Raw genomic sequence first — 19,116 nt, forward strand, 5'->3', positions numbered from 1 at the left:
CTGTGTCGGGTCTCTCAGGCCGCTCAGCAGCCCACTGCGGGCGGGGGGACCGGAGGTCAGCGGGGAGCGGGAGCTAGCGCAGGTCACTGCCGGGAGTTTGCGGGGAGGAGGAGGGGCGCGAGCGGCCGCCCCACGCAGCCCTGCGCCCGGCATCCAGCACCCAGCGCCCCCGCATTCGCTGGCCCCCTGGCCCCTCGGTCCCGCTTCATCCGGCGTCTCCCCGGGTCGCCCGCGCGCGTTGACGTCGGTCGCGGGGCCGCCCGGAGCTCCCGGCATTGGCTGGGGGGTCGATTGTCTCCGGCGATTGCTGTTACACTCAGGCTGGGTCTCTGAGCCCGGGAGGAAGCAGGCGTGTGTTGGATTTCTCTTTGACCCTCACGGTGGAATAAACAGGAAACGAGGAGCACCCAGCTTGGCCCGGCACTTGCCTTTGTTGTGGGGTCTGCCCTGGACAGCCGCGAGGAGGCTTCCTCGGGACCCCCTGCCCTGTGCGCCGCCGGGGTTGGGGCTGGGGGCGCGCCCTGTGAGTATACGCTGGTGGAAGACAGTGGGCTCTTTAGGTTAATTCGCTGTGGTGAGACTGAGGGCATTTGCTTGTTTTTAAACTTTTTTTCTTTTTCATTGAAAAAAGAGGAGGCTTTCCGACCAGGCAGAGGTTTTTCAGGGCGACGGGGACGCGTGGTGGGTGGGCAGCACCTGGAGAAGGTGCATCCGTGAGCGCCCGGGTTCCCGGGTTACCTGGCGGGGAGCCACGTTGGCTAGACCGCGAGAAACTCCTTAAAGCGAGTGAGCTTCCTCGCTCCTAAGCAGGCATAGGAAGGATTGTTGAGTGGCAATGACCACACAAACTAGCGTAATTTCTGTTTTCCCCAAAGACACTTCTAATTAACTAGAATTGGATCATTTTGATTTGCTTCCATGTCCCTCCGTGTCCCGTCTATTCCCTTCTCTTTTTCTATTCTTTCTAATCATTTTGGCCTCTCCCCGAGCTTGGACCCCTCCCTTAAGGTGGGGTTCGGTGCTGCTTTGTAAATGTTAATTAGGATGTGAGAAGTGTTATTGGTGACCCACTCTGCAGGCATTGTGCGCTGTGAGGTGAGAGTAGCTGTACGGAAGGCTGGTGGACTTGCAGTGGAGGTGGGGAGGGGTGGTCGGTAGTGCTGGCTCTGAGGACAGGGTCCTGTGGCTGGCAAGGAGGTTGGCCCCTCCCCTCAGGGCTGGTGCTGAGAAACGTCCCTTTAAAAATGGCTCATTCTGCCAGTTTGGCTACCTTGTCTCTGGAGGTTCACGACTGAGTATTGAATTACAGGGAAGGTTCTGTAAAGTCTGCAGGGAGAAACTGCCATAGCATCAAGCCATGCCTTTCCTTTTGTATATGAGCATTTAGAACTAATTGAGTCTACGGGCATCTGTAAATCCCCCTTTGTACTCTGCACAATTCTCTTGGAATACAGTCTTTGTATACAGTAAAGGATCATAGTGTCAAAATTGAGTCAGTAGACAAATAAGTGGATCTGAATATTACCCATGTATAATACATTTATTGAATTATAATATTTGGTTTCCTATCCACCCTTAAAATGTCATTTGATGGCCCTTGCAAAGTGGAGCTTTTTAAAACATGGAGGTAAATTCCTCATGATCTTTGAAAGCTTAATTCTTTTAAGAGCTTCACTTTGCTATTGACATTGAGCACACTGTTAGGAATTAGGGCCGAGACTGTAAATGCCAGTAAGGGATTTGCTGTAATGGAATTGTAGCTACCTTCCTCCCTTGTTTTAAAAGACCTCTCTAATTTCTTAGCAGTCTGCTGTTACCCTTGGAACAGCCTGCTGCCGTTGGCCATGGTTCTAGTTCGTGTAGGTTTATATTTATGTTGGAGAAGACTTCCCAGCAGATTTTTAGGGCTGTCTCTTGAATCCTCTCAGGGGCTCGGTTTGCATGACCACAATACTGCAGTGGAACCCAGCCAGTGCCAGCTGCTTATTAAGGGGTTTTGTGCCAATTTGTTGGCACATCATTTGAGATCCAACAGTCCTTTTCCTACCCCCACCCCTGCCAGAGTATATACATACATAGACAAATATTTATTTCCCCCCAACTGCTAACAGTGTTCTAAGAATAGTTTTCTTGCCTGGCGCGCTGAGAGCAAGGACCCGTCTGCAGAGGTGTTTACAATTTGGGACTTGCTGTAGTCTTGGTTGACTTAGCAGCCTGGCAGAGCAGCCTTGTACTCATGGGGCGCTGTCTGTTTTTTATCTGGGCTGCTGGAGAGGTAACTGCCTAGCCTGGCTGGGGAGGGTGACTCTTTGCCTCCTGTGGCAGTTTCTGACTGGCTATCATATAGAGACTCCTGAGCTCTGAGTCCCTTAGCATTTGCCCAGCTTAAAGTCACCTTGTGGTGGTGGTGGTGGTGTGTGTCTGTGTGTGTCTGTGTGTGTGTGGGGGGGTATTGATTGCTCTGTGTGATCATGTAAGATCCAAACCACCTCAGTGCCTGGGGCAGGAATACAATCCTGGCAGTTGGAGACCGGTCAGATCTTTCTGGCAGCTCTTGCCTTTTTTTTTTTTTTTTCCCATCTTTCTTCTGAATTTAGGCTTACGGAGTTCTGTGATATATCTGTCCTATGGGGTAAGAGTTACTAGAGAATAAAGAAACTCAAGAAGCAGTAGCTGTGAAAGAAGAGCAAACCATTCTAACCTAGAAATATGTTTAGAAATCTTTAGCATAATCTATACAGGCTTATGGTTATTAAATAGGAGCAAAGTTGCCTCAGAGCCCTAACTTGCTCTTTTTTTGTTTTATGCTTCACTTCTGCTTCTTCCTCTCTCTCTCTCTCTCTCCCCCCCCCTCTGTTCCTTCCTTTTTATAGGTCTCAGAAAAATCTCCTGGAAGCCATTATTTTCTGATGTCAAGATGACTTTGTGCCGACATGGGCCGTGTTAGTCTAGAATTACATCTTGACCTATATTATGGGTGTGCATGAAAGGTGAATCTTAAGTTTTAAAATAGGAATGTAAAGGTTCTGCCTACTATTTGAAAATGAAAGGCACACATTTTATCTCTACTTTTTAGGGAGATACTTTTTTTATGGCAGTTTTTGGCTTCCTTGTTCTGCAACTAAAGGAAACCAATACGCACCTGTATTATTAGTTGCTACAGAAATATCGGGTTCAAATTTCCAATTAATATCGTTTCTTTCTTTAAAACAGGAGTATGTGAGAATAACGTCTGTGTTGTCACATATCCGTGTGATTTAAGTATGGATTGCGTTTCTTTGAATTTCCACTAAAAATGGTACTTTGGCCTTTTGAGCTGTTTTTGTGAGGACTTTTCTTTCCACCAAGCTTGTTTTCCAGATAGGCCTTGGAAATTACGAAGAACATAGCTATAATTTCTCCCTTGATTGGCAGCTGAGAGCTTTCCCGGACAAAAATAAGGCTGCACTGTGCCAAATGGTTGACTTTTCTAGAATAAAAACTCTAAAGGGTATGCAGAAAGTCCTCTGGTTAATATATTGGCATTCCCAGAACCCACTAAAACTCAGGCAGGCTGCCAGACTCCACTTAATGAGGATGCAGAATGTCTGGCTCAAATCCCCATGAGCAGAAGGGGGTGGGGGCTGGATGTCCACACCCTTTATTAATTTTTAATGACTGTACTTTTGTTTTGCAGGTTTTGCTCTGTACCCCCCTCACAACTGACCCCCACAATGTCACTTCCCCCTCCCCATTCATTTATTTACTCATTTACTTGGCATTGGAAAAATGTTGAGACTTTGAAGGTTAAGAGTCCTGCTGAGGGATCATTTCTGTTTGCATGGGTTCTTTTGTTGTTGGTTTTCTTTCTTTCTCTTCCTTTTTTTTTTTTTTTGGAAAAGGAAGAGAGAAAAGGAACAGAAAAGATGACAATTTTTAATTTTTTTAGGATGCTTTATTGTCTGCTGGAAAAAAGAGAAGCATTTACGAAACTTTAAGTTTGTCAGACAGTTTATATGACAGTGCAAGTTGGTGCTTGCCAAGCTCCAGACAGATTGTTAATGTTACATGACAGGGATAAATAAATTACCGCTGTCTGCAACACGCTTGCACTGCAAAGCACTCTGCAGCCCCAGGCCGGCTGGGCGCTGCTCATGGGGGGCCTGGTGTCTGTGCAGCTGCGAGGAGGGCTTCCGCCTGCCGCCTAGAAACGCTGTGACTTGGTTTGGAAATGAAAAGGGTGTGTCTCTCACTTTTATTTTTGGCTGTGCCGCAGGGCAGTAGAGTCCACGTAGCAACTCTGTGTCCTTTATTTTGCTGGGCTGCTCCACCCCTTTTACTGTCCCTCTCCCTCCTCCTCTCATCCACACCCACATTCTTCTTCCGCACCAGGGAGTATTGGCACCTAGATATCTTCCCAGGAGACCTAAACTTTGTTCTCAGCTGCTCAGAGCGCACCGTGTCTCAAAGCCAAGTCTCAAGCTGTTTACAGTTGTGTTCTTTCTGCAGGTGCAGACACGGAGAACAAATTGTCTGCGGGAGATAAGTGTGTGCTGCCCTGGGAAGGGGTGGGTGGCACTCCTTGGGTATAATGTACTTTCATCGCGGACAGTTTGGAGACCCAGCTGGCAGAGTGACAGGTGTAATGAACTTAATGGTACTGCGCTGGTTGTTAGTGGACACACTGCTCATATTACAAAGCCACCTCACATGTGGGGCCCCTGCCAAATGATTTGCTCCTCTCTTTGCAGACAGGACTTGGGCCCTAGAGTCCTTGGCTGATGTTAAGGTCAGGAATTGGGTGGGCGTGAGGAATAGGCCTGTGTCCTCATCTACACCGATCCTAGATAGCCTTACAGTTACTCTTCAAAGAAAACTGGAAGAGGAAAGAATCCGTCCACCCGCCCTGGCTAGCCATTCCTCCCCATCAGGTGTGGCGAGGACCCTCTGTGTAGGTGTGCGTGGACTTCCTGCCTCTAGGGTTACAACATGCCAGGCTTCCTGCCCTGCCTCCCGGTTCCTGTGTGCTGGCCGACCACTATTCTCCAGAAATGGGCTGGGCCCTCTGTGGCTCTTGGAGGCACAGCCAGGCATTGTTCTCATTGTCTGTGGCCCCAGGGGCCGGCAACCTGTGCACACAGTCAGGGCGGGAATTTCCATAGTATAATTTCACTGCTTCCGAAGGAAGGATCTGGAGAGACTGCTGTAGCAGCAAGCCAGGCTGCTTTCCGAAGGCCTCCCTGCCCTCTGCCTGGACTGCCTCCACCCCGGCACTTGTTGGATAATAGCAGCAGCAGTTCCAGACACTTGCATTGCATTTCCGCCATGCCTGGCTCCGTTCTTAGTGCTGTTTGAGCATTAACGACTTTAATCTTCGCAGCAGCCCTGTGACATAGATACAGCTGCCATTCCCATTTCACAGACTGGGCAAGAAGTCAAGAAGTTGCCCCAAATCACCTAACTTTTGAATAAAGGCTGTGACCAGCACAGGCAGTCTTGGCTCCAGGATCTGAGCTTGGACTCTGGGACCTCTTTTTTTTTTTTTGGAGAGGTTTTCACTATAGGGCGTGTGTGCTCGCCAGACAGACAGAGAGAGACATAGAGACAGAAAGCGAGAAATCACCTCCCAGGGGGGATGGTCACGTCGCAATCCCTTCTCCTCCATTCTCCTCTCGGGATCTTGGGCATGCACGCACACGCGCCCGGCGTGTTTTAAGCCACCAGGTCTGGGACGTGAACTGCGGTCGACTACGTGGGAGTCCAGCGACATAGCCATTACGCTAACTGCTGGTTCCCAAGACTGGGACCTCTTGAAGCAGCTCAGGAATCCTTGCTCAGGGCTCACTCACCAGCTAGGTGAAGGGAAATGGTGACATTTCTTCCTTGTCTCTGTTCAGATCCCAACCAGCAGGCTCAGCACTCCTTTCTTCCTGCCTCTCCTAGTGGCCCTGTTCAATATTCTCTGCCCTGGCTTCCCTGCTATTCTTTCTTTTTTTTTTTATTTTTTATTTTTATTTATTTATTTATTTATTTATTTTTTGAGAGGTTTTTGCTATAGGGCATGTGCGCTCGCCAGACAGACAGAGAGAGACAGAGAGACAGAAAGCGAGAAATCACCTCCCAGGGGGGATGGTCACGTCGCAATCCCTTCTCCTCCATTCTCCTCTCGGGATCTTGGGCACGCACGCACACGCGCCCGGCGTGAGTTTAAGCCACCGGGTCCGGGACTTGAACCACGGTCGACTACGTGGGAGTCCAGCGACATAGCCATTACGCTAACTGCTGGTCCCTGCTATTGTTTCTTTAAGTTCACCTGTTGAGGTCCAGACATGATCTGGTGGCTAAGGTGGCTGGATTCCACATGGCTGACTATGTAGTTTTAGTCCCGGACCTTATGGCTTGAGAAACACTCCAGGCACCCGTGTGTGTGTGTGTGTGTGTGTGCCCAAAATCTCGAAAAGAGGGAGAAATGGAGAACAAAGGATTGCATTGTGACCATTTCCCATGGTGGGTGTTGGCTAATGATGGTTAGGTCTCCAGCTGTGCATCCTCTGGCAAAATTAAAAAAATAGAACAGTTTACATGTTTATTTCTTTTCTTTTTTTTTTTTTTTTTGGAGAAGTTTTCACTATAGGGCGCGTGCGCTCGCCAGACAGAGAGAGACATGGAGACAGAAAGCAAGAAATCACCCCCTAGGGGGGATGGTCACGCCGCAATCCCTTCTCCTCCATTCTCCTCTCAGGATCTTGGGCATGCACGCACACGCACTCGGCGTGAGTTTTAAGCCACCGGGTCCAGGACGTGAACCACGGTCGACTACGTGGGAGTCCAGTGACATAGCCATTACACTAACTGCTGGTTCCCTACATGTTTATTTCTTCAGAGAGAGGGAGAGAGAGAGAGAGAGAGAGGGAGAGAGAGCACCCCCAGGGTCTTGATGCCCTGATTCAACCTCAGCCTGCCTTAGGTCATGGGTACACACATGCTGGGTGTACTTAAGGAGTTCTCCTGACTTGAACTTGGAACTTTCCCATGTGGATGGCCTCACTGAGTGTTATGTTTATTGCTGCACCACTGTCTACCTCTCAGCACCTGGATTGTGATTTCTTCTTTCTTTTTTTTTTTTTTTTGAAGAGGTTTTCACTACAGGGCGCGTGCGCTCGCCAGACAGACAGAGAAAGACATAGAGACAGAAAGTGAGAAATCACCCCCCAAGGGGGATGGTCACGCCACAATCCCTTCTCCTCCATTCTCCTCTCGGGATCTTGGGCATGCACACACACGCGCCCAGCGTGAGTTTTAAGCCACCAGGTCCGGGACGCAAACCGCAGTTGACTACATGGGAGTCCAGCAACATAGCCATTACGCTAACTGCTGGTTCCCTTTTTTTTTTTTAATTTTTTGAGAGATTTTTGCTATAGGGTGTGTGTTCTCACTGGAGAGACATAGAGACAGAAAATGAGAACTCTTTCTCTGGGGAGAATGGCCACATGGCAGTCGCTTCTCCTTCGTTCTCCTCTGGGACTTTGGGCACACATGCACGTGCTCCCGGTAGGAGTTTGAAGCCACTGGGTCTGGAACTCGATTGGCATTGGCCATATGGGAGTTCAGCGATATAACTGCTACACCACCTGCTGGTTCCTTGGATGGTGATTTCTCATCTCTGTTTTCTGCCCGTCTTGTCTGTGTCAAGAGCCTCAGTTTTCTAGAGGAAACTGAAGCACACACCAGGGCGTGAGGATGAGACTGGAAAAATCCCTCTTCAGTTGTCTCTGCTCAGAAGGTTCCAGTTCCAGTTCATCCCAGTATAGGAATGCTATAGTTCCTGTTTTCCTTTGACTCTTACACTTAAAAAAAAAAAAGAAATCCTTTCCATAACAGTCTCTATTTTGCTTTATGTGAGAATAGATTACTCAACCACTCATATTGATGTGTACTTCCTGTGAAATATTGCCCATCTTGGACATACTAAGCGTTCAGGATTATGGGACCTAGAGCAAGTTCCCAAGAAATGCACATATAATTGGCAAGACAGACATTGGGCTCTTTGCAAACCTTCCCAGGGCAACAGGGCAGGAAAGGGAATGGGTCACAGCTCCTGACCTCACACACAGAAGGGGCTTCCAAGGGCCTCTGGCAGCTGGCATGACTGGTGCGCACACATGGCAGGGAGCCTTTATGGCATGTGATGGAGCTGGACAAGCGGTGGTTGAGGGGATGAAGTCTCTGTAGTGACTCTCCTGGTCTGGGCTCTGTCCTCTGTCTCCATAGCACGTAGCTCCCATGCACAGTTGACACCAGGACTTGCGACCTGGCAGCATCTGTGGGAGAAGTAAAGTTTTCTTGATTATATACATATTGAAAATAATTAGGAAATAGGGAAAGCAACGAACAAGAAAATAAAGATGACTAAAAATACCATCAATTATGTCTAGAGATGATCAGTGTTAACAGTTTAGTAGATTCTTTCTAGGCCTTTGAATGATTGATTATAAGATCATGTATAGGGAGACCAGCAGATGGCCTAATGGTTGCATTGCTGGACTCCCACATAGCCGACTGTGGTTCGAGTCCTGGACCCAGTGGCTTAAAACTCATGCCTGGCGTGTGTACGTGCATGCCCAAAATTCCAAGAGGAGAATGGAGGAGAAGGGATTGTGGCATGGCCATCTCCCCTGGGAGGTGATTTCTTGCTTTCTGTCTCTCTGTCTTTATCTCTCTGGCTAGTGCACATGCCCTATAGCAAAAATCTCTCTCTCTTAAAAACAAAAAAGATCATGTATAGCATTGAATTGATTAGTTATAAAATCATGTATAGAGCTTATATACTTTTTTCTCTCTTTTTTAGAGAGTTTTCCTATAGGGCGAGTGTGCTTGCTGGAGAGAGAGAGAAACAGAAAGCAGGAAATCACTCACCAGGGGGATGGCCATGCTGCAGCCTCTTTTCCCCCATTCTCCTCTTGGGATCTTGGACACGCACGCACCCACATGCGCCTAGTTTGAGTTTTAAGTCACTGGGTCCAACACTCAAATCACAGTGGATCACGTGGGATTTCAGTGACATAACAATTACACTAGCTGCTGGTCCTGAGCTCATATACCTTTTGAAAAACTTTTGTCATGACCATTTTCTCATGTAATTCAAGAATTCTCCAAAAATCCCCTGCCCAATGACTGCTTAATATCCTATACTATAATTATGTTATTTTTATTGTTATGATAGAACATGTGTGTCCACACAGAGAGAGAGAGAAAGAGGAAGAGAGGGAGAGGTATCCTTGACAGGTTTTAATCAAGCCACTGTCCTCTTTCCCCAGAGCCTTCCTGCTCCTCAGGATCTTAGATGCCTGGCATGTTTGGGATCTGAGTCCATGGCTGGCTGTATGTCTTGCAGCACTGCAGTCCAGCATTCTGCCAACTGTGGCACCTAGGCTAGGTCGTATAGGCTGTATTAATTTTTTTCAGAGAGATTTTGCTATAGGGCGCATGCACTCACCAGAGAGACAGAGAGACAGAAAGCGAGAAATCACCCTCTGTGGGGGAGGGCCATGCCACAACCTATTGTCCTCCATTCTCATTCTCTTCTCAGAATTTTGGGCATGCATGCACACGCTCCTGGCATGAGTTTTAAGTCTCTGGGTCCAGGACTTGAACCGTAGTCAACTCTGTAGGAGTCCAGCAACATAACCATTATGCCATCTGCTGGTTTCATGTTAATTTTTAAAACCCATTTTAGGACATTGAGGTTGTTCAAAGCTAGCTGATTCTTGTGGGGCTGACTTGCTTGTTTGATTTGACCTTGCTATTTGGCTTGCTCAGGCTGCACATTGGTAAAATGTCGCAAAGCTTTTCTAGTGGGGACAGGGGGCCTTTGGGACACACAGCCTACAGGTCACGTTGGAGGTGGTTGGCTCGAGCATTTGTTTTTCTGCTACTTCAGCTGTTAAGATAATTCTTGCACCCTTAAAATACTTAGCTTTTGTTCTATTGGTGTTTAAATATGAGATTTTTTAATTTTTAATTTTAATTTTTTTATATACATCTAAACAGAGGTCCTGGGATTAAAATTTTCTTCATTGACACTCGCGGAACACAGATAAGGTTTATTATCTGTTGACGAGGATGTGTATGGTGGTCTTAGCTGAGGTGCATGCTGGGTAAAGTCTCTTCACAATCTAAATGATGTATAGCGATTTCATGTATGAATAATATAAAATATATAAATTAAAAAAAGAATAATGTAAAAATATTACCTATTTTATGCATACAGTTACAACTAGCTACATGTAGTAAATTTAGTCCAGAAAAATCATTATATATTTCTTCTGATAAGTACAGTTGAACGTTCAATGGAAGTGAAACATTTGTTATTTAATGGAACTCTTAGTGCACTGTTTTGTGATGTGACTCCTTGCCCTTTGATAGTTAACGCATCGTTTATATATTGGATTTTAAATAGAGGGGCACATGTATGTGCCTGAAGGGGTGACTCCCACTCTGCCATCTGCACACAGGGGGGCTGCCCTCGCTTGACCCATCGAGGAAATGCCGGGGCTTAAACATGGGCCTGTGCAGCAGCAGCCGCAGGGTAATTTGTGAGGCCCCTGGCTTCCTTCCCATGGGTTGCTTTAGTTTGTCATTCCTAGCTGTCTCCCCGGCCTCCTGTCCTGCTGCCCCCTTGGAGGCTGTTGTGACTTCAAGAAAGTCATCAGTTCTTTATGCCTCAGTTCGTTCTTCTTTAAAATAACTATCGGCCCATTCCTTCGGATTTTTTTTTCTCTCTATTCATGATACAATGCATGTGTACCCATGGCAGGGTTGTGGGACGGCCATCACAGAGTCTGGTTATGCTGTGATCCCCTTCCTCTTCCCTCTAGCGTGTTGGATCATGGGCACTTGCATGTGTGGTCAGTGTGTTTCAGGCTGGCTGGACAGGGAATTTGAACTGTGGTTGCCATGTGGCTTCCAGCATCACAGTCCAGCCTGCTACCACTCACATCACCATGGGCCCCCTTGAGCTTTTGAAAGGATTAAATTAGATAATACATGTGTAAACCCGTTAAAAAAGGCCATCTGCTATAGCGAGTGCTCAGTAAATACAGCTCTTAAGTCAAATACATAAGTATTTGTGAGATGCCCGCCCAACCTTGGCATGATCAGAGACCCAGTTCCTGTCCTTTGTGGACTTAAGAGACTAAGGACAAGGTAGAATATGCTTATGGGGAGCAACTAGAAAACTAGAGCAGTTTATAAGCTTAAGTGCACGTCTATAATCAAGTCTCAGGGTAAGAAGGTGCTTGTGAAGTATGTAGAAAGGTTTTATACTTGGGGAGAGTGAGGCTGCTGGGCCCAAAGGGTGAGAAGCTGTGGTGTCTCCCTCATTTCTTCCTTTCTTTCTCCTTTTCTCCTGTCCTCTTCTTCTGGAGCATCCAAGCATTAGTCAGTGGGGTACAAAGATAAAAAGACATGTGAGATCTAACCTCCTTAATTACCCTGCTACTGGCTAGCCTTACATTTCTTTTTTAAAATTTCTTCCTCCCTCCCTCCCTCCCTCCCTCTCTCTCTCTCTCTCTCTTCTTTCTTTCTTTTTTCTTTCTTCTTTCTTTCCTTCCTTCCTTCCTTCCTTCCTTCCTTCCTTCCTTCCTTGCTCCCTCGCTCCCTTCCTTCTATGAGAGGAGACGGCAGGAAAGAGAGAGAAGTGGACAGGCATCCCCAAAGGGGTCCTCACACCCATAATCCACCCAGTCTCAGAGAGCAGGATGACAGGCACTCGTGTGTGCCCAGGTGTGCACAGGGAGTACCTAGGATGTGAACCCAGGACCTTCTCCTGTGGGCCTAGTTGTACCACCACCTGGCCCTAAATTTCGTATTCTATGCGGTTCACCCCAGGAAGCCAAGTTTATCACTTTCATATGGGAATAATATTGCCTTCTATTTGCAAAACATTTGTAAGTTTTTAAAAGCTTTTCACAGATAACATCTAATTTCATGTTCCTGGCTTTAAGGAACAAATAATGAAATGTACGTAGAAGTATAATTAATAGATTTGTTTCTTCTTTTCTAATGTGACTATTAGCTGAATGTGGAATTCAGGTCAGAATTTATTTTATTTTAATGTGTGAATCCTAATTGCAAAGCAATGACCTGTCAATGTCCAAGCCATATGGCAGGATGTTTTCTGAAGGTCATGGGGCCAGGGCCTTGCAGCTTGGTGGCTGGGTGGGTACCCTGTCGATGTGATTTTGAGAGGTGGAAGTAAAGCACTAGAAACCGAATTTGAAAGTATAAGTAGGAGCAGTGTGAAGTCCTCTGCTGGAAGCTTGTGCAGAGCAGAAATGTTGCTGCAGAGAAGCTCTCAGCGCAGGCTGGGTGAATGCAGGCACCTGCTCTTGTCTTCCCTCCGTGTGAAGGGAATGTTTGCTGAGGGACTCTTTGTGGCACTTAGGAAAGTGTTGCAGGTTCTGACAAACATAACGCTTGACTGCCATGGTGGTTGCTCCCGTACAGCCCCTTCTGTCTATGTCAGCTCACCTCTGACCTCCACCTATAGCCTATGCTTCTTTTTAAAAAGTTTTTTTCCTTTCATTCATGAGAAAGAGAGACATGGCATGATCCACCTGCAGCTGCAGCCAGCCTAGACCACAGGCATGCACTCACCTGGCATGTACAGGGAAGTCTCTGGACGTGAACCCTAGACCTTCCCATGTGAGTCAGCCTCGAGGAGCCTGCATGATGGCTGCGTGACCATCCAGCCCCCTCGTCCTTCTTTTTTCTTGATATCGTTTTGGGTTTTGTTTTGGCAGGATTTGTTCCGTTGTGGATGCAAGGTGACTTTATTTCTGTCTCTCCTCTTTTAGCAAAATAGCCATCATCCCCATCCTACCCTTTTGCCCAGATTGTGGAATACGTCGGCTTGCTGGTGTGGTCCTTGGTCCGGTGCCTCCTCAGTGGGCTCGGGAGCTGCTCCCTTACCTCTCTTGCTGTATCCTTTCCCCTGCTCAGCGATTTTCTGTTGTGTGCGACTGGCTCTTCGCCTTCGTTGCCAAGTATTCTGATCCCCTTCTTGTATTCCAAGTGGAAGTCATTCAGCCGCCGTTCACACTTGCTTTGCAGTTTTCTGCCCCCCGCCCTAGGGAAAGCTGCCTCTAACTAACTGTTGTCTTGAAACTGTGCATTGGAGCTGCACGTGCTGTCTGGGGCATAGCCCCAGGACCAGTGCTGGGAGCTCGCAGTGAGCCCAGCTCTGTATCCAGAACTGATAATAAAGAGACAGAAGGCTGCAGTGTCTGCGGGCTTTCCCAGTTTGGTCCCTCCTGGTCTCCACAGAGAACTGGAGTGAGTGTTCTCACTCCCAGGGCTGTAGGTAACCGTTCAATAGCTTCGGTGGCAAATGAAGTGCTTTCTGATCTCTGGTAATTAGTTTGTGTGATCAATAAGTACTAAATAACTATGGCAGAGAGGCCCGCTTGTAGTTACACACAGCGTGTTAGGTGTAGACTGTTTAATAAAATGGCTTAGTCTCTGTTGAAGGTGTCTGCCCTGAAGGAAGCTGCTAATGAAATGTGCTCTTTGTGCTTGCTTAGAAATGAGACAGGCTGCCAAGACGGCCGTCTAGTGTCTTCTGTACTGTTCAGATACACTGTCTGCCATCAGGCACTCTAGTGGTAACTGAGATCTAGTCTGTTCGTTTACTTGTTTACAGCCGCGAGGATGTGGAAGACATCAAGGGACCCTGCTGGCTTTCCCTTAGGGTTGTCAGAGCGGACCGCCTAGCACAGCCCGGAAAAGAATATCAGAGCTGTGCGTAACAGTGGGCCGAAGAACCCAGCGCCCGTTTATTTGAAATGTCCTTCATTCCGAGACAGTTTTGTCGCTGTTTCTGGTGCTGTTTTACACCACCCTGCTCTAGATGGGTATCTTTGAGGATGTGGCCTCCCTCCTTCTGTGATGGAGCCTGCCAAATGATGCCTGCCCACAAGGTCTGGCCGGTCTCTCAGCCATGATTAATGGCTCTCAGTAGAAGGAGGTTTCTGAACGGAGACCCTCGTACCCACAGCTGAAGATCCTGGGGCAGAATTCTGTTGCAAGTACTGACAGTAGTTGTACAATATGTTTACATGAAGCATCTTGCCCCGGACTCCATTATCTGTGTTCTTACACTTAGCTGACTACTGGGTTTCTCTACTGCAGGTACCCCCAACCCCTAACAGTTCTAAAAACAAGCTCTTTCACCCCACTGGCCCTCACTGTCCCCTTTGTCCCTGCCTGCTCCTTACTCTGCCTTTTGTTCTCACCTGCCCCTCACTGTCCCCTGGGTTCCCTCTTGCCCCTCACTGTTCCCTAGGTCCCTGCCTGCCCCTCACTATCTCCTTGGTCCCTGCCTGCCCCTCACTGCCCCCTACGCCCTTCCCGCTCCAGGCTTGTCACTGTCTCACTGTCCCATTTCAGCAGCTAGCATTCTCACTTGCCCAGTGATTCAAGCATACATCGTAATCCTTTTCGTTTCTTTTTCTTAGTCCAATGCATGAATGAACCTGTTGGTTCTGCCTTCAAAGTTCATACCAAATCTGGTCACTTTTCACTGTCATTAGGACCAGTGTTCTGTGGGTCCTCTCCTGGGTTTCTGCAGGAGCCCTCTGACCAATTATTCTCTTTCTTCCACACCCCTTCCAGTCTTGTGTGGACACAGCTCCAAGTGATTGTGTGACCCTGATCCTACGGGTCCTGTGCCCAGTGACCCTTGGGCTCCAGTGTTGGGCCACCCTCCCTGTAGCTTCCTTACCTGTCCCACTCCTGTCCCAGAGGATCTTTATGATTTCCCTGCCTGATGCGCTCCCTGGGTGAGACTCTGGCTTCACTTGGGCCTCTGGTCAGGTATCTCTCGCAGGGTGGCCTTCTCTGGCTGTGGCCTAGCAATGCCCTGTCTTACTTTCTTTGTGGTATGCTATGACACAAGGGGTGGAAATTATTGCCGTCTTGTTCCTGCTTGGCCTAGCCCAAGGGAGGCATCTGTAGCCCCTACTGCATGTGACTGTTAGTCACATGAACTACTGAACGTGGGAACTGGGGTTGTCCTGGTCTTTGGAGACGCTGGGTAGTCCTGGGTAGATCCACAGGACTCACTGAACTGGGCGAGGCTCTGGGCACTTGGGGCAGAGCAGGCTGCTGAGCTCCTCCTTCTGCTGCCTCCTGGGTGGGTGCCAGGTGTGGGTGCGGGCTGGCTCTCCTGAGCGTCACTGGGGTCAGGCCTGGCCTCAGTGCAAACAGAAAGTCCTGCAGGAAAGGCTAAGGTACAGCCCGAGAGGTGAAAGGGGTATGCTTGGAAAGGCTGGGACTTTTCAGTGTTCTTCAGTGCAGTCACCCCACTCCACCCATTGGGATTCTACTCGCCTACATTAAATTAGTATTTTACTGTACCTCTCCCCACAAAGTAAACAACTTACTAGAACTCGGGAGAAGCAATTGTTCTCCAGACTGACTTGTGCCTTCCTTCTCTCTTCTCCAAATTTAACTTTGGTAGCTAAATAAATTATGGATGAATTAGATTTATTTATAAGCTTAGAGCAAATTTATCAAGCTGTAAAAGATCGTCAGAAGGATTAATTTGATTAACATCATCATATGTAGATATTTTCTCTTTAGGCGAGATGTCTCTATTATAACCTTGGTTCTCCTGAGCTGTTTTCCTCTGTTCTTGGGATCAGGAAAAGTTCAAAGTAGAGAAAATTATGGTCTGTGAATCTTTTTTCCATCTTTACAAAGAAGACTATGTGTTTGACTGTTACCTGGAAGTGTGACTCATCTTCCAGACATCTGACTGTGCTTTTATTCTGGTATTAGGTACATTGTCTTGAGTTTAGTTTTGTTGCCTTGGATTTAAAATCTACAAGGATCTTGAAAATCAAGTACCTAGTGGAAAAAGGGGGAAAGAACTCTGAAAAATGCAAATTTGAAACAGTGACAAGTAAGACAGCCATTCCTTTCTCCTGATGGGTTCCAGGCCCTGTGTAATAATTCATCATGCCTCTGCCCATGCTGTCCTATGAGACTGGCCTCAGACAAGTCAATTTCTCCTTCCTCCCACACACAGTCCACATCAGCAATCCCACCTCAGATGAGGGACAGCACGGTCTGGCCCCAGGCTGGGGTTGTGTTTTTGCAGGCTTTGCAGGCTTAGCTCTAGTTCTCACCTCCATTATAAATCTCCATTATAAATCTCATGGCATGGGCACATGAGCCCTCACCCAGGAACAGCCTGGGAGGAAATACACCAGAACGTTAGAATAGGTCTCTTTGAGTACCGTGTGAAGGGTGATTAAAAACATTCTATCTCCATCTTTCTCCAATGATCATGTGTTTCTGTTTTTATAATGAGAAGATTTCCAGCTAATGGATTTACTAAGGGTGTAGAATAAAAAAGTCAGTTTCTGCAAAATTGTGGAAAACAATTTGATGTGTGCCTTTTTAAGCATTTTGGAAGTAGAGATGAAGTTGCTATGGGGATAGTGAGGTTTACTCTCTACAGAGAGTGGTTCCATCTGGCACCACATGGCTCCCTGAGCCGAGCTGGGCAGTCCTACGCAGAGCAGAATTTCTCATTAGATGTGGAAAGAGTTACATGAGAATTACTATTCCATCTTTCCCCCCGTAAATCATGATTTAGCTTTAATCTAATAATAGAAAACATTAAAAAAAATCAAAAAACCTCCTTTCTGCAACCTCTGATTCCCCTGCATACCTATCCTTACCTGTGTGTGACTCGGCATACATTATTTTAGAGTCTAGAAGGTTTCCGTCTTTGCTGTCGGTATGGAGATGTTTCCGGTACAAGTTGCTTAGTGTCATACTTTCAGATCACAGTTGGAATTCATTTTCTTTTGCAGAAGCACTGACATCTCTCTCAGAGGCAATGCGTTCAGTCCCCTCTTCTTTGCCCCTCAAAGTTTTGATCTCCTTTCTTCCATATGCTTGCTTAGCATCAATGTGGTACTATCTCAATTTAAAGATAAGGTTATAGGGTCCAGATGGTGGTGCAGTAGCAACACAACATGAGGAGGTCCCTGGTTTGAGTCCTGAGGTCTCTCTGTATACACTGGGTATGTGCATGTATGCTCATGATCCAGGCTGGCTGAGGCCGGGAGTGGATTGCAGCCTGAAGGCCCTGTTGGGGTGCTTCCCATTCCCTCTCTTTCATGGAAAACAGAAAGAAACTTTAAAAAGAAATGGGGACCAGCAGTTAGTGTAATGGCTATGTCACTGGACTCCCACGTAGTCGACCGCGGTTTGAGTCCCGGACCTGGTGGCTTAAACACACACCGGGCATGTGTACATGCGTGCCCAAGATCCCGAGAGGAGAATGGAGGAGAAGGGATTGCAGTGTGGCCACCCCCCAGGGGGGTGATTTCTCACTTTCTGTCTCTCTGTCTCTCTCTGTCTTTCTGGCGAGCTCACGCACCCTATAGCAAAAAAAAGCCTCTCCAATAAAAGAAAAAAAAAACCCTTTAAAAAAAATGGAGTTAAGGTTATAACATTCTGTACATGGGTCACAGTGGGAGGTATAATGCATGAAAATAAAGGCTAGGTTTACATTTAATGGGAAGGAAAACCAAGTGATTGAAATATTAGTTTTCTCTTTGTGGGTCTAAAGTTATTCCTGGAGGACTCACTTGTAGGACTGATGTGGAGAAGATGCTGACTTGGGAACCACTTGTCAGCAGCGGGTGATCGTCTCAGAGCACCAGTGGGGGCAGAGTGCGCTGGCCTAGTCGCCAGAGGACTGTATGTGCTGAGCCTGTCTTGTGTGAGGGCTGTGGCCTTAGGCAAGTCTGAGTCCTGTTCTCTCATCTGGAAGGTCAGGGTGATGACACTGGCCCGGCTGACAGGATCACTATGACCACAGATAAGGTGGTGCTGCAGTCTGTTTTGAGGTGGGGCGGACTAAGTGTATCACCCCTGTCTTGCTGTGTCCTGCCTGTTTTCTCTGGCGATCTGACAGGATGTGTCTCTATGAGCTGAAGGGATGGGCTGTTTGCACTAAAGCTCTTGGTTTAGTCCTGAGGGAGGCTACTGTCATATGTGGACTTGTGGACAGTGACTGGTTGGCACGCCGGATTTGTTCTCACATAGAGACAGGGGTCATCGTTGAACTCTAGCCCCAGGGCCAAGTGAAACTAGGGTGATTCTGCTTACTAGAAAAGCAGTTGGAAGACATCCATGGAGCATGGGATTTTGTTCCCAGCTGTCTCCAGGTGACAGTGTCCCTAAACAACTCAAGATCTATTCCTTCAGTGGGCAGACACTAATACATGACCGCCCTTCCCAGGCAGTATGGTCACTCAAGACCTCTAGCCTTAGTTTTCCTACCGAGAAACCCCTTTCATGGTAGCATTATTGTCTTGCTCTTTCCACTTATTATTTAATTTGATCCACTTAGTTCATCAATGGGGTTGAGAAGTATAATGATCATTCTGTTTTGCAGAGAAGGGAACTAAGGCCTAGAGAATTTGAGTAACTTGTCTGAAGTCAGGTGCCATTAAAATCTCATCTCTAAAATGACAGGCTGGGGCAGAGCCTGCTAATTCCCTGACTGCCCGGTTCTCGGCCTCAGCAAGTCTGCTTCCTCAGAGAGTCACAGACTCTCAGGTTGCTTAGAAGGGAATTGGACAGTGGGATGAGGGCTGTTCCTCGTTCATCCTTATTCACCAAATGATTCCTCTGAAAAATCACCTAAACTCCAGGAACTATTGAGAGCTACTGATTCTGCCAACAATGCCCAGAATACTGTCTTTCCTGAATCTGGGAGTGGGGTTGGGGGGAGACGACAGATCACTGTGCGACCTATGCATGGGACAGATCCAGCAATTTAACCTTTTTTACCCCACCCCAAAGGTTTTCTCTATTTATTTCTTCCAAGACAGATAGAAAGAGAGAGGCCCCCAAGCACCCCTAGTCTCTGCTGGCCTACATCGTGGGCACGAGCTGTGTGTTCAGGGAGGTCCCAGGATGCAAATGAAGGACCTTTCCTATGTGGTTTTTATGGCATTACCACTGTGCCACTGCCTGGCCCTGGCCTTTCTTGTCTTATTTTCCAGCATGGGAACTGGAGACAGCATTGCCAATGACTGTGCGTGGTTTATT

The 19,116-nt window shown here is 47.5% G+C and overlaps 1 protein-coding gene across 2 annotated transcripts in view; it reads left to right on the forward strand.

The window, feature by feature from the left end:
• The first annotated feature begins 308 nt into the window (after positions 1-308).
• The window catches only part of LDLRAD4 (low density lipoprotein receptor class A domain containing 4), a 505,135-nt gene continuing 486,327 nt past the window's right edge, over positions 309-19,116 (forward strand). For both annotated transcript variants that reach the window (XM_006164060.3, XM_027766527.1), the window contains exon 1: positions 309-523. The gene's annotated coding sequence lies outside the window, so the exon portion shown is untranslated. The remainder of the gene's footprint in view (positions 524-19,116) is intronic.

The sequence above is a fragment of the Tupaia chinensis genome, unplaced genomic scaffold (assembly GCF_000334495.1).
Source record: "Tupaia chinensis unplaced genomic scaffold, TupChi_1.0 Scaffold143584_1, whole genome shotgun sequence".
Taxonomy (NCBI): domain Eukaryota; kingdom Metazoa; phylum Chordata; class Mammalia; order Scandentia; family Tupaiidae; genus Tupaia; species Tupaia belangeri.